At 43.4% G+C, this 15,777-nt stretch overlaps 1 long non-coding RNA gene across 4 annotated transcripts; it reads left to right on the forward strand.

Moving 5' to 3' along the window:
• The first annotated feature begins 3,955 nt into the window (after positions 1-3,955).
• LOC120682780 lies at positions 3,956-13,992 on the forward strand. Of its 4 annotated transcripts, none has more exons than XR_005678604.1 (9): positions 3,956-4,119; positions 6,751-7,038; positions 11,273-11,605; positions 11,697-11,912; positions 12,168-12,365; positions 12,445-12,583; positions 12,709-13,088; positions 13,169-13,403; positions 13,646-13,992. It is a non-coding gene; the product is annotated as an uncharacterized LOC120682780 (long non-coding RNA). The 4 variants fall into 4 exon arrangements; XR_005678605.1 differs by having other exon boundaries at positions 6,751-6,894; positions 6,964-7,038; positions 12,445-13,088; XR_005678603.1 differs by having other exon boundaries at positions 12,445-13,088.
• The last annotated feature ends 1,785 nt before the right edge of the window (positions 13,993-15,777 follow it).

Raw genomic sequence — 15,777 nt, forward strand, 5'->3', positions numbered from 1 at the left:
GGTACCACATATATAATAGATGAAATTACAATTAGAGATCTATCAATGATAAATGATGATATGATAATTGGTTTAAGATTCTTACAACATTCACTTCAAACAACAATCATACACGAACAAGGTATTACATTTATCCCTCATCAAGATAATGTTTCTTACATATCAGAAGTAAGAAAGTATAATGGAATACAACCATTACAACTCTCAAATAATACACATGATAATCTTGATATCCAAAATATAGAAGGCCAAAATAGTCCTCAAGAAAATAAAAATGAAGAACTTAGTGAAAATATTGAAGAATTTTATATATACAATTCTTGCATAGAATGTATTGGTTTACAATCTTTTGCACCAAATTGGTTTAGAGATATAAAATCTAAGAAAGATATAGACAAAATTGTGCAAAGACTAGAGGATATTCAAATAATAGGAGAAATCCCTATGAAACATTGGGATAAAAACTCTATCTTGTGTAAAATAAACATAATAAATCCAAACTATATAATTAAAACGAGTCCTATAGAAGCTACTCCAAAAGATATAGAAGAATTCAAGATGCATATTGAAGAATTATTAAAACTAGGAGCAATAAGAGAAAGTAAGAGTCCACATAGATCTACAGCTTTTATAGTTAGAAATCATGCTGAAATAGCAAGAGGAAAGTCACGAATGGTCATTAATTATAAAAAACTTAATGACAATACTATTGATGATGCATATAACATCCCAAATAAACAAGAATGGATTAATACAATTCAAGGAAGTAAATATTTTCAAAATTTGATTTAAAATCTGGATTTTGGCAAGTAAAAATGGCTGAAGAATCTATAGAATGGACAGCTTTTACCTGCCCTCAAGGTCATTTTGAATGGCTTTTGGACTTAAAAATGCACCTGCATTATTTCAAAGAAAAATGCAGAATATATTCAATGAATATCAAGAATTCATATTAGTATACATAGATGACGTATTAGTTTTCTCAAAAATATATAAAGATCATATAGCGTATCTAGAAATATTTTTCAGAAAAGTAGAACAAAATGGGTTGATTTTATCTAAAAGAAAAATGGAAATATGCAAAGAAAAGATAAATTTTCTTGGTCATGAGATAGGAGAAGGTAAAATACATTTGCAAGATCATATAGCAAAGAAAATATTACAATACCCTGATCATATGAATGATAAAAAACAATTGCAAGAGTTTTTAGGAATTGTAAATTATGCTAGAAATCATATAGATAATTTGGCAAAGCTTGCTGGACCATTATATTCAAAACTTGGAAAGAATGGGCAAAAGTACTTTAATTCAGAAGATATAAAGTTGGTAGAAACAATAAAAGAAAAGGTAAAAGATTTAAAACCATTAGAATTGCCATTAGAAGATAACTATTTTGTAATCGAAACAGATGCATTGGAATTAGGTTGGGGTTCTATATTAAAGCAAAAAACAAATAAGTACTCATCAAAAGCAGAAGAAAAGATGTGTAGATATGCATCAGGAAGTTACAAGTTAAAAGACATAAATAATACTGATAGAGAAATTTTAGTCATTATAAATGCAATAAATGCTTTCAGATTATATTTAGGATTTAAAGAATTCACAGTTAGAATAGACTGTGAAGCCATATGCAAATATTACAATAAAATTAATAGCAAGAAAAGTTCTACTAGAAGATGAGTTTTGTTTGAAGGTATCTGTCGTGGTGTGCAAACCCACAGCCGGGTGGCGTAGTGCACCCGCCTAAACCCAGAGGGTGAGTACTCGGGGGTAGCCAGTGTTAGTCCGATCTAGATGCAAGAACACGATGAACACACAAGGATTTAGAGTGGTTCGGGCCGCCGGAGTGTAATACCCTACGTCCACTGTGTGTTGTATTGCTTGTGTTGTGTCTGCCTTGGCCTTGGAGAGTGTCGAGAGAGTGTGGCGAGCGCCTCCCTTTTATATCTCAAGGGAGTTGCGTACATAGCCGTTGAGTCCCCGACATGTGGGCCCAACGATGTAGTATAAAATGACATACTATCCAGACATTATGGCGTTGCAGGTGACTGAGATTTTATTCCTGAATTTCCTTGCTTTGCCCGTGGGAATCCTCCGACCGGCCTAGTCATGCCCTGTCTTGTCGAAACGGCGCCAGACGTAACTTGCGGCGTAGCTCACCGTAGCCTGCCGTGTAGCTTGCGGCGTAGGTGGTATGATGAAAGGGTGCCGTGCCGTCGTATCCATTTAATGCGGCAGACGGGCTTTGCGCGGATGCGGCGCTTGCGGCTGCACTGTATACCTCGGTAATATGCGGTCTACAGCGTGGCCTGACAAAAGCTGCCCCGCGTGCCGCGGCGGCAGAGCACGCCTCAACCACCCGCATTGAATGCGGTGGGTGGGCGAGTCTTCCAGCGGAAGACTCGCGCCCGCGTCTGCGCCCGCAGGACACGTGGCGCCCCCCCGGACTCTGCCCTGGCGGTATATTGGCTCTATGCGCGTGGGAGGTCCGACAATATCATTAATGGAAATGGTTATAAAGTTATATTTGAGCATATAAAAGATAAAGATAATTGTTTACCTGATTTATTATCTCGATCATCTATTTTACAGAAATGAAGAAAGGACTGAGTTTCAATGGGATTGAATCCTTTAGCTTTGGACCCGAAAATAGTTTAAGAATATTTCCACCAAACTCATATAAATTCAAGCCAAAAGATCATATTGTCTTGGATGAAGTCCAAGAATGCATACTAGATAATTTCTGGTATCAATATAACAAAAAGAGAGAAGATAAAGGATACATGCTCTCAATTCTCAATAGTTTAGCAGAATATTTCAACCTAATAAATACAATGATACCTGGCTCTGAAGAAATAAAAACACCAGAGCAAAAGCCAATATATGTCCTATATGAAGGTAAAACTCCAGGAATATATATATCCTTTGAAAAGATAATAGCTCAAAAAATGGAATCCAAATATACAGGAGGAGCAGCATGGAAGAAATATGTGACTATTGATGATGCTTTGAATCAAGCCAGAAATATGTTAGGAATCAATTATTACATAGAGCCAGCTGTAAAAGAATATATTCAAAAGCAAAAGTTGGCACAAAATAAGAAAACTTCAAAAATAACTCCCATTATAAATATAAAAGAAGAAGGATCATCATCAAAAAAGGTATCATATAAAGAAACTCTTATGAAAGGAGTTGATCCTTTGGATGGAGAATATATAGAAGAAAAGATAAAAGAAAGGTTTGAATCAATATCGCCACAATGGAAGAAAGATATAAAAGAAGATATCCTCAAAGATTTGAGGAAAGAGATAAATGAAAAACTTGAAATAATAAAAAAGGAATATGAGTCCAGACTCGAAATCTCAATATCAGATGATGATATAATGGATACTAATGGGCTTGGTCAAAAGGCAGATTAAAAAAGCGGCAAGAATAGCTCTTAGCCTATAATTTATAAACAATAAACTCTGAATTTCCTTGACAGAAAAATACTACAACATAGCCTAATAAGAATTGATATGCAATATCAATAATTGGGGCGTGGAAGAGGAGTTAACGTCAGTATTGATATGGAATATCAATAATTGGGGCGTGGAATATACCATGCACTACCCAGCAACTAGTGATTACACGTGCCATGCAAAATGCATGTCAATGAAGAAATGATTACATGTCTGATGCACATAGTGACGTCAGAGGAAGACGACGCCAAGAAGACCGTCAATTATTAAAGACGCAAGGATGGCCCAGCGTCAATAAATGTGAAAAGCGCCACCCATAATTGAAGGCAGACAGGCAGCGCAAAAGTGGAAACAGTAATAACACTGTAGCCAGAACGATCGATAATGGCGGCACCGTCCAGCTGTGTCCAGGCAACAGGAAGGCCATATAATTGAGGGACACGGAGCCAGTCTCGAAGGCTCCGCTCGTGCCATAAAGGGAGCAGCTCGGCGCATGCATCAGCACCGGCATCGACACACACCCACACCAGCATCCGCACCTCCACTCCTCCCCACCGGGAGCGCCAGCTCTCGCACCGCCGTAGTAGTAGTAGCAACCCACCTCCTTGTAAATTAGGGAATAAAAAGGAAGGACGCCAGACTTCCTGCGCTTGTAAGGTAATCACCCTGCGTGTGTAAGTGTTTGCGGTTTCTCCGAAAGGAAAAATCGCATGTAAGCTTGTTCGTTTGAATGGAGTAGCCCTAGCTTTGAGAATCCCTGCTTCCCTGTAGCACCATTTTGATAGATTGAGCATCTGTGCTAGGGACTCTGTAGGAGAAACCTCTGCGTGAGCTTGCTCTTGTTTAGCCACAGTGTAGGCGTTGAGAGAGCTCGTGTCCGCGGAGAAGTGTTCCCTTCGGGTGGAACTGTCTGGAGAGACGACAGAGCCTCGTCTTGCACCACGTCTTGCACCAGAGTGTCTGGGGGACAGCGTCATAGGGATAGGATTAGCTAGCTGCTACCACGAAGCGAGCCTGCGACGAGTACGGTGAGTACCGAATAGGACCAGCACGACCATCTGCACGCACGCCGGCTGAATCGTTTGGCCTCGCCAGCCTCGCTAAGATCCTGTGAATCAAATAGAAAAAATATCAGCTAATCATCCGCCTGCATATACATCGATAGCGACGCATATCTCACTAATCACCACGAGCACTGTTGCAAATAGTTCCCAAGAAAGCGACAATCACCACGAGTACTGTTGCAAATAGTTCCCAAGAAAGCGACATATAGGCACCGAGTTCGGGTGGCCAGAATAGTTGTCATCCACTCAGGGTGAGTGGAGTACTACTATTCATATTCCTAATTTGAATAGTGTGCTGAATTTGAATAGTAGCCAATATTTTGAATACTAGACGGTATTTTGAATAGTGCTGTGAATAGTAAATCGAATTTTGTTTATGAGCTTTCTGAGCTTTCGATTTCCGCTTGTGAATAGTGGTATCAGAGTCTGGTTAATATCGCTGAATATATATATATATATACATATATATACATACATATACATATATATACATACATATACATACATATACATATATATATATATACATATACATATATACATATACATATACATATATACATATGTATATATATACATATGTATATATATACATATGTATATAAATATATACATATGTATGTATTTATATATATATATACATATATACATACATATGTATATATATATATATATACATATATGTATACATATATATGTATACATATGTATATATACATACATATATATATATATGTATACATATATATATACATATATATATATACATATATATACATATATATATACATATGTATATATGTATGTATATATACATACATGTATATATGTATGTATATATATATACATATGTATATATATATATATGTATATATATATATAGTATTGCTATACGGTACCCGGGTACCCGGCAACTATTCGGTACCCAGTCACCAGTTTGCGAGGCACTCCCTCGGCTTAATTTTCTAGCCCGACTCATTTTATTTTCTTATTAACCGTGGCCCGAGCCGTCCAGCGCCAGCCCACTACCCACCTCCTACCCCACGATCTTTTCAGTTCGGCTGCTCCGTACGACCTCCCGACGGCGCCGCTCCTCGGCTCATCCGCATCCGGCGCTGCTCCTCTATCCCCCCACCACCGGCGCCGACCTTCACTCCCTCCGCCGGCATCGCCCGTCCGTCTCCTCTCCCTACCACCGCTGCTGCGCCGCTGGCCGCCGTGGGGCCGCAGACGCATCGCGCCGTCCGGCTCGGCGTTCTCGGCAGCCGTTCCCCAAGCATCCCGCACCGCCGCGGCGCCGCCCAGCGCTGTGCTGCCGCAGACGCATCACGTTGCCTGTCCTAGTGTTCACGGGTCACGGCCTGGCCTCGAGCGGCTCCATGTGGACGGCTCGAGGGCTCGTTCTCGGTGGAGATTGGATGCTAGGGACCAAATGACTATTTGGAACCCGGGGACCAAATAGGAGGGCTTCAACATCGAGCTTCTCCACGCTGCGCTTGTCTTTGGCCCAGCATAGGACACCACCCACCCAAGATAACAATTACTTCCTCCATTCCAAATTGTAGGTTGTTTTGGCAAATCTAGATTCATAGTTAGTAGTATGTATCTAGACATAAATATATATCTAGATACATACTACTAACTATGAATCTTGAAATGCCAAAACGACCTACAAATTGGAACGGAGGGAGTAACATTTAGTAGTATGATAGCGGATTAGTACCGGTGTAGCGTATCGCAAAGCTATAGCGGATGCTAAGTTCAAATAGTGTAATTCACAAAGCTATATCACATTTACTTAAAAAGTTAAAATTTTAAGTTAGCCATCACATTTCATTGTGAGAATCAAATAAATAGGTAGTTAATAGTTTACTCAATGAATAAAAATTTCGTTTGTCATTCCATAATTCTTCATCATTACCTAATTTAAACATTATTATTACCATTTGATTCATATTTATATGTCACTTGAACCATAAATGTAGTGAATAGTAGCCCGACATGAGTCAGTATTGATGAGGTGTGGAATTGGCTCGCCATGTAGTATTTTTGCATGATTTTGTTTTCCAAATAATAATCGTTTCATTCAAATTTTGTGCGCCCGTAGCAACGCACGGGCCATAATCTAGTCAGATTAAAAAGGAAAGAACTTAGATGAGAAGATTGCACAGCAGATCATCCATATGCTTGATGGACAATTGGACATGAACTCACCAATTTGTAGGATGATGAAAGCGTGCAGCGTCTGAACGGATCACGGACGCCGGACGGCAATAACGAGGAACTCGCAGCGGCGATAGCGTTTCTTCGTCCCTGTTGCTGCAGCCGGCCAGGGGAACGCCTCGTGCGTAACAGATTAGAATGTGAGGTGAGGAGTCTCAATTTTCTAATGGGCCTGACGTTTCACATTGGCTAGGAGTCTAAGTAATCATGGCAGCATTAATCTGGGCGGCCCTTTAATTTGAGCGGCCCGGCGGGGTCGCGCGATTTGCGCCGCGTGATGTCGGGCCTGGTGCCGGCCACCGGCCACAGTGCATTACAAAGTCCAACAGACAACACACAGATCTCAGGGCACTACCACAACACATGCACAGACTGTGGCATGTGGTGAGGGCCCGTACACTTTCAGGTGGTTTTTTTTATTGCCACTTTCAGGTGGTTGCTTCCGAGCAGTGTGAGGTGGTGGATGAAGCGAGACCCTCACGTATTGAGACGGTTTATGATGATGCACTGATGCTGCGGCGGGAGTGTTCTGCTAATGCAAGGTTGGACCTGGAGGACGATGGTCGTGTGTGTGCGGCATGAGGACGACAGTCCTGTGGTGGAGGAGTTCTGGTTGCCGCTATGGCTTGTAGCGGGTTGCGGTTTTTTGCTGTAGCACAGCGTTGGGAACGACGACGTAGTTGTACGGCTTTTGTCGACTTCTCTCCAGGTTGTGGTGGTGTGTTGAGTGTTGTTACGTGAGTTTGTTTGTGATGTTGTGAGATACTCGTGTTCGCTTCGACGCGTGTTGTACGATTGCTTCTTGTTCTTATATGACAGTGCAGTTCTCCTGCTAACTTAAGAAAACGACATCACGAGACCCGACCGACTCAGAGCTAGTGGGCATCTTATTACACGCACGAATACATGTATCCATCCATGCCAAGATGCGATGACACACGTAAGCGTCTCACTCTCTGGCCATGCGCGCGCGCACATCACGGGACGCTGCCGGCACCACCGCCACCGCTGCCACCGCGGCCGACACCTCATCCGAACCCGCCAAACCGCCCGGCGCCGGCGACCGCCCTGCCGAACGGAGCTCGCAGCCCTCTTCAACACTGGAGGGCTGTGCAAGTGCCCTCTACCACACTACTAGAAAAACGGCTTAAGGCACCGGTTGCAAGGAGTTTTTGGTACCGGTTTTTTGAACCGGTACCCCCAAAGTGGTACCAAAGTCCACTGCTAGAAAATCTCTCATTAGTACCGGTCGGAAACCCCCGGTTTGTACCTGTTTTCCGACCGGTACCGCTCCTCCGGTACTAAGTGCACGCGCACTTAGTACCGGTCAGCTGGACCGGTACTAAACGACCCGTTTAGTACCGGTTGGTAACACCAACCGGTACTAAACTGTTGGCCACGCCAATAGTTAGGCCGAGTAGTTTAGTACCGGTTGGTAAAACCAACCGGTACTAAACGATTTTTTTTTCTTTTTGATGCTTTATATTTGTTCTCTTTTCCTTTCAATTTCAATTAATTATTATTAGTAGTCGTACTCGCAGCGGTTTGTGTATTCGTACTCGTATCTAGAATTCGTATTTGTATATGGAGCAAAGCAAATAAAAAAAATTATATACATATACATACATGGATAAAAGAAATGTTAGAAATTATATACTTACATGGATAAAAGACAATAATATTTATAAGTATGAATTCTCATAAATTTTTTCCAACAAATTCTTCAATAATTCTAATCATCTGCATCGTCATTGGCACCGGCATCCTTCTTGCGGCGTTTGTTGAGTTTATCAGCTCGAGCCACACTTATCATTGGATCGGAATAAAATTCACCTTTTGGATTTATCACCTCATCCAACAGGAATCCACAGAGTGCTTCTTGAATTGCCCTGATTCTTTCCAGTTCGATGAGGTTCTCTTTCAGTCTCCAAATCTGTCAACAACAAATAAACACTAATAGTTTAATTTAGTACCTGCATGGAATTAGATACAAGAAATTGTTACTAATGTTATACGTACTTTGAAGTTTTCTTGTGTCACCCTCTTGGTTTCTCTGCAAAAAAAAGTGCATGTGCTCACATACGTAGTATCCGCAGAGGTTGGTTCCTTGTTGCTGTCTCAAACACTATATACATATATACATGTTATGAAATATTCATGCTATTTGAATAAATGAAAGTAGATGTGTGATATTTGTACCGGCTTGTTATAGTTGAATTCAAGCTCAGCCGGTGTTGACGCGACTCCTAATTGTGTTTTGAGGAACCGAGACCATGCCCTTTGCCCGATGTCTACGAGATTTTGATATAATTCTGGTGGCTTATTCAAGGAGTCTCACACAGTAACTCGGGACCGATCGATTTCGATCACAAGTAGGATCCAGTGGAAACTATTGATACATACATATGGATACAAGAAATGTTAGATATATACACTTATTAGCTAGTTGAAGTGATTCAAAAAGTGAAAGGACTCACTTGAAGTTGTACGGCAACATAATGAATGTGCGATCGTGCTGCCCTTCCAAGGACATGACTAAATTATTCTCGGTCCGATTAGGATATTTGCCTACACACTACTCATGTATAACATTCGGATCTATGAAGCCAACATTGTAAATCCCGCTCTTCCGGCATTCTTGCATTTTCATCCTGCACGATTACAAATAAAAGGAGGGAATGAGAAATCTAAACGACTTAGTAGAGCTAGAGTATACAATTGACAGAAAACACTTACATAGACCATACACTGACGAGGGACTTGTCTAGGGCGTCTTGATGGAATAGAAACAAAAAATGGTCAAAATCAATCCAAATGTCATCCATTCCCCGATAGAAATGGGTATGTTTAATTCGAGCAGCTAGCATTATATATCCCTCTGCACATGCTTTCAAGTACCACTGATGTAACTCATGCATTTTTGTTGGTAGGGTGTCAATCAACTCTGGCCACATCAGAGATTCCCCCAGTACAAATGGCTTTCTCCCTGCCCCTTGGTGAACCGGGATTTTTTCCTGACCTAGGAGCTGAGCTTTTGTGAGGTTAGTTTCCTTGACAAACTCAGCAGTAGCTTCATCCTCTTTTGAAAGCACTACTAGAGGGGGTACACTTTGTTTGGGTTGTTCGCCGAGCTAGGGGACTTGGTTGTACCACCGATTACTCTTCTTCTCCCATGATTTTGTAATCGAGCGGTCGTAGTTCGACATCAGTGGAGGCTTTGGTTGGCACATCATGGATAGATAGAATTTCTTCGCTGCCAGATCCACTGGTTCCTTTGGCGGAGGCTTCTTTGGCTTCAACTGCTTGCGCACGTCTTCTTGCACCCAAGCATCCAATTCCTCTGGAGTCATTTCGTAACCTGACTTCTCTGGCGCGGGCTTCTCTTTCTTCTTTCGTACCAACCGGTACCTAAGGCTCATTCATAAATTCCATTCACCCCAAAAATATCAGTATGGAGATGAACCGGTACCTATGCATAGTCTGCGAGAGGTCTACGCCGGCGTGGCATCAAGGCATAGGAGCCCACTGCATTTGAAAGAATGACTTGTTTTTCTTTCTTGAAGGAACACAGAAGTTACGCGGCTGGAAAGGGAACAAGATGGTGCCGTTTGATTGCAGGTCCACTCCGTCCGAGCTCATGGTGGCCATCCTCGAGGTGGCTGGTGCCTGCTGGCTTCAGTACACTACCGGAAAACGACATGTGCCTAAAGTTTGCCGTGAGCGAAATATCCGACGCACGGCAAAGAAACATTTGCCGTGCGTCCGGAGTCTTGACGCACGGCAAAAATTGGGCGCACGGCACAACTGAGATTTGCCGTGGGCGGCGGTCAAAATGCACGGCAAATAGGATCTTTGACGTGCGCCCCGCAGACAACGCACGGCAAACAGCAAGCACGTGCCTTGTGCGTGCGCCCGTGGCTGACGGCTTGCTGGCCGTTACTGTTTGCCGTGCGTCGTCAAAGGGGCGCATGACAAAAATAGATGTTCGCCGTGAGCCGGATAGCAGCGCACGACAAATGATGCCCACGTGCGCGGCGTGGCGGACGGCAGGCGAGGACGGCGCCGGCTGTCAGGCTTCGCCGTGCACCTGACGGACAGCACATGACGAAGTCTAACGGCCGGCGTCGTCCCCGCCTGCCATCCGCCACGGGCGCACGTGGGTAACACGTGCATCGACCTTTGCCGTGCGCCCGGTGGCTAGTGCACAGCAAACATATAGATTTGCCGTGCGTTTACCTGTGGGGCACAGCAAAGTTTCAAATTTTTTTTGATTTCTTTACTAATTGAATTATTATTTGCAACATCATGTTATTTTTTAATTATGTCTTCTTTCTCTTTTGCAATACCATGTTAATTTTTAATTATGTCTTCTTTATGTGTTTATCCGTACTAACTGGTTTAATGGTTTTAAATGCAGGTGATACAACAAAGATGGTGGGCGGCGGACTTACGCGTTCGTGCCAGTCTGTTTTTAGAAGAATGATGGTCAGTCCCGACATACCTGAGGGGTCCGTAGGGCCTAGGGGCAGCAAAGGTAAGGGTAAAGGGAAGGGTGGCCCCAAGAAGGGTAGAAAGAAGAGGCGAACGCAGCAGGAGAAGGAGGAGCAGCACCAGGAGGACGAGCAGGTGGCGGAGGAGGAGCAGCACCAGGAGGACGAGCAGGTGGAGGACGAGGAGGTGCAGGAGGAGGAGTATGTGCCGCAGCAGGAGGAGTCTAGTGGGAGGGAGGAGGAGGACGACGAGGACACGACATGGGGTGACCCTACTGCATACGTTTGACAGCGAGGTCCCACGCAACTCCCGGACAGGCCGATACCTGTTGCCCTACGCTCGGTGATTAAACCCGTGAAGCCACTGTAAATAACTTCAGATGTTGTCAATACTTTTTCATTTGATAACTTGAAATGACAATAGAAACTAATATTTCATCTTTTTCACTTTGTGCAGGAGTTGGAAAATCGTCGTTCCTGCTGGTCACAACCGCCTGGTCAACGACATCCTGGGTGGGTTGTGCTGGCTGCACTTCCCAGGCATGGTCCGGCTGAGTGAGGACAGGTGCTAGCCGGCTTGGATGTGGGCACACTACCACAAAGCCCCGACACTCATGATAGGGACGACAGGTGCTTCCAGAGCAAGGCGGCATGAGTGAAGGCTGAGCTATGGGTAAGTCTTTCTCGCCAGGGGCGAAGCCAGCAATAATGGTCACCGGGGTCTTTAGCTTTTTGCAACAGGGTCTGTAACACAAAAAACAATGATGAACAGTGAATTTATATAGTATTGCTAGACTTTTATTGGGGTCAGCTGACCCCAGTGGCAAGCTGTGGCTTCGCCATTGTTTCTCGCACTACACTGCTCAATACATCGTATTCATTGGACATTTTTGCAATATTGACTGGAGATCATCGTGTTTATATGCAGGATTTCTAAAGGTTGGCGGATGAATATGATGACCAGGCGGACGAGGTGCAGGAGACGGTATGCAAGAAGCTGGTGAGGGACATGCATTATGAGGCGCAAATTCAATGCGTCTTAAACTACAGCGCTTTGAAGATGGGGCAGAAGATGAAAAAACAGGAAGCATGAACCTTGAAGCTGACCGGGGCGCAATACTTGGAGGTAAAATTAGATTCATTCTCAGATTAAGAACATCGCTCAGTATGATCTTCTTACATGTCGCTCACTTGATCACGTGTAGGTGCCTGCGTGCTAGTGCCGCAATGATGCTGTGTGCTGGGCACACATAGTGGACAGGTGGTTCACACCGGAGTAGCAGGAGAAGCACGACGCTGGACGACAGAAGAGTTTGCTAATGCCATTTCCAACACATCATCAAGGTAGCCTTACCAACGAGCAATACAGGGCTTGATGGGTATGAAGATTCATTTCTTTGTTGTAACGCTCAATTCTACATAATTTGTAATTAACTTGATATTTTTTTCGCAATTCGACGTACATGGAGGCGCTCCGTGCAACAAGTTCATGGGATGGGCCTTGTCCCATAAGGGCAAAGCGTCCGCGTCTGAGACCACCTACAACCCTGATGACCCACCCGAGGCGTACAGCAATCCCTCCTCCATCCACAGCCGCCTCAGTGTGTACACGGAGACGGGAAGACAGGTCCATGGACCAGAGTGGGATCCGACCCGTGCGCCGCTTGATGGAGAGGTGATCGTGAGGGTGTGACAAGGAAAGAAGCATGGTCGGTACTATATTTGCGACAGCATGTTAGACACGACCAGCACTCCCACTCTCGCGGCCGTCCGAGCACAGGACACGAGTAGTAGCCCGCCCATACTCACACGGCCATCCGCGTCAGCGTTCCACATGGAGCGACTTCTGGTTATTTCTGATTTATTCATTGTTACTCAATTTCTACATATGTTTCCTTTGCTTTGTAACATTGGGATGAACAATTGTAGGCCCGACTGGACGAGCAAGAAAGGGCACACCAGGCGGCCTTAGCCGAGGTTGCATTGAGCAGCGAATGGCCCAGCGGATGGCCCAACAGGTGGCCCTTCAGCAGCAGCAGTGGGCTAGCAGCTTTACACTATGATGCAAGCTGTTCAGAGCGGTCAACCGCTACCTCCGATGCCCCAGATGATGCCCACAATGATGTTGACTACGCCTCTGGCTCCGTCTCCTGCAACTCCTGTTGTGAGTCACTTGACAATCTTGTTGTTTCATTTCAATGATTAGAGACATAGAGAATGTAGAGACTTAGACTCACTTAGAGACCTAGAGAAAGTAGAGACTAAGAGAATTTAGATTATAACTTAGAGAACTTGATTATAATTTAGATTATAACTTTGAGACCTAGAGATAGTAGAGACTTAGATTATAACTTGATTATAACTTGATTCTTGTCTAACATGCAATCTACTTCTTTTTTTTTGCAGAATCAATCGGCGATATCGAATAACCCCGAAATGTCGCCGGGCATGTCACCGAGGTTCCCCCCACAACAGCTATTCCCACCTCTGCCGGGCAGCGGCGCACCCCAGATCAATGGCGCACCCCAGATCAATGGCCCAACCCCGTTCGAGCCACCTCCTTCTCAGTGAGCTACTTTATTTAATTTGTGTTTCCGAACTATTTGGACTTCTGGATGGACTTGGATAATGATTGTGGATGAACTGTAGACTTGTATATGAACTTTGTGGACTTGTGGATGTACTAGTGGACTCTTGTTGTCGAATTAGTGGATTTATCTATATTAAGTGCCTGTGATAGTTATTGTGATATATATATATATATATATATATATATATATATATATATATATATATATATATATATTGCCTGTGATGATTATTATGATATAAATATTATGCCTGTGATTTTTGAATAATTGGGGATTTTTAACCGCGAAAAACAAAATAAACAGGAAAAAGTTGGTCACTTTGCTGTGCGCCCGAACAGGGGGCGCACAACAAATGGACCATTCATGTGTTCCCAGGAGACATCTTTGCCGTGCGCAAAGCCTGGCGCACGGCAAATACGCCATTGTTCGCCGTGCGTCCAGCCGGGGGCGCACGGCGAACCCGCCCCTCCCGCCGTCACCCGCGCCGTCACGGTCTCCCGCGCCGTCAGAAGGTTTGCCTATGTGGCGCACGGCAAAGAAGTGGACCCCACGCCGTCCCACCGTGCCGTCTCCGTGGGCGCGTCGTCACGTACTTTTTTTCGCCGTGCGCATCACGTACCTTTTTTTCGCTTTGCGCCGCCTACAACGCACGGCAAAGGTTTTTGCCGTGCACCCGATAAAAAGCGTACATCGAAAGTGACTTTGCCGTGCTTATTTTTGCCGTGCCACGTTCGCCGTGCGCAACCCCATAAAATGCGCGGCACAACCTTCGCCGTGCATTTTATGGGCTTCACCGTGCGCCTAGCACGCACGGCAGAAAGGCCGGTTCCGGTAGTGGTAGCTTGGCCTTGCTCACTGGACTAGTGGCTTGATGTGGCCTATCTTCACGCCCACCATCGCAATTGTTTATTTCCTTAGTACGACCTAATCTTTCCACTAGCTGGTGATTGGTGTCCTGTGTTTCTCCAAGCTGCGTGTGGCCTCTCGGCGTATCACTCTCTGGAGCAAGTAAAACTTCCCACTTTCACTTAATGAAGCACATGCAATGTACGCATTCGGAAAAAGAACAAGATGGTACGTCTGATGGCTAATGGAGATTTTACATACCGGCAATGTCATTTAATAAAGAGAAAATATAAAAACCAATGGCACAGAAGCAAACTCATATTTTTTTCAATGGCATTTTAGCGACAAGTATAAATTTCAGTGGCATATTTCCATCTCATTAAGGGCTACAACTTTGATATAATGTATCTTCATTTGAAATGATACGAAAACCATAATATTTTTCTAATGTGACAAACGCTGGCACATGATTATTATGTTTTTGAATTTTTATATTATTTTTTCGTGCATCTTAACGACCTCAAATGTAAAAAGCTGAAAACTATAAAGTTAGATCTGATTGAGATCTACAACTTTGATATAAAAACTATCTTCGCTTGACAACATTCAGAAAATATATTATTTTTTTAATGCGACAAGCACTAGTATGTGATTATTATGCTCCTAAAATTTTATATTATTTTTTGAGCAGTTTAACATTTTCAAATGAAAAACTCAAAACTAGAAAGTTGTAGATCTCATCAAGAGCTACAGTTTGTATTTCATCTTCATCCCGACGTCATATCGAAGAGTTGTGATTTTTTAAAGGTTCAATATTGTCATGCCACAATACTATCATGCTACCGGGATTGGCGTACGTGACAAGTTTTTCCATGTTGGAAACACCATCAACGTGGCAAATGTTGCCGTGCCAATGCATGTGCCGTGACAACATTATTTAGCCCTGCCAGAGGCACTGTCATGACTACAAGGGTTTGATCCGCAATAAAATTTAGGTGTGAGATCAATATTAAAATATTGAATAAAAAGGATTACAAATAAATTAAAAAACAATCCCAAAAATTTCTATCGTGACGAGTCTAGTGCCGTAGTGTTTTGCTG

This window comes from Panicum virgatum, chromosome 7N (genome assembly GCF_016808335.1).
Source record: "Panicum virgatum strain AP13 chromosome 7N, P.virgatum_v5, whole genome shotgun sequence".
Lineage (NCBI taxonomy): Eukaryota > Viridiplantae > Streptophyta > Magnoliopsida > Poales > Poaceae > Panicum > Panicum virgatum.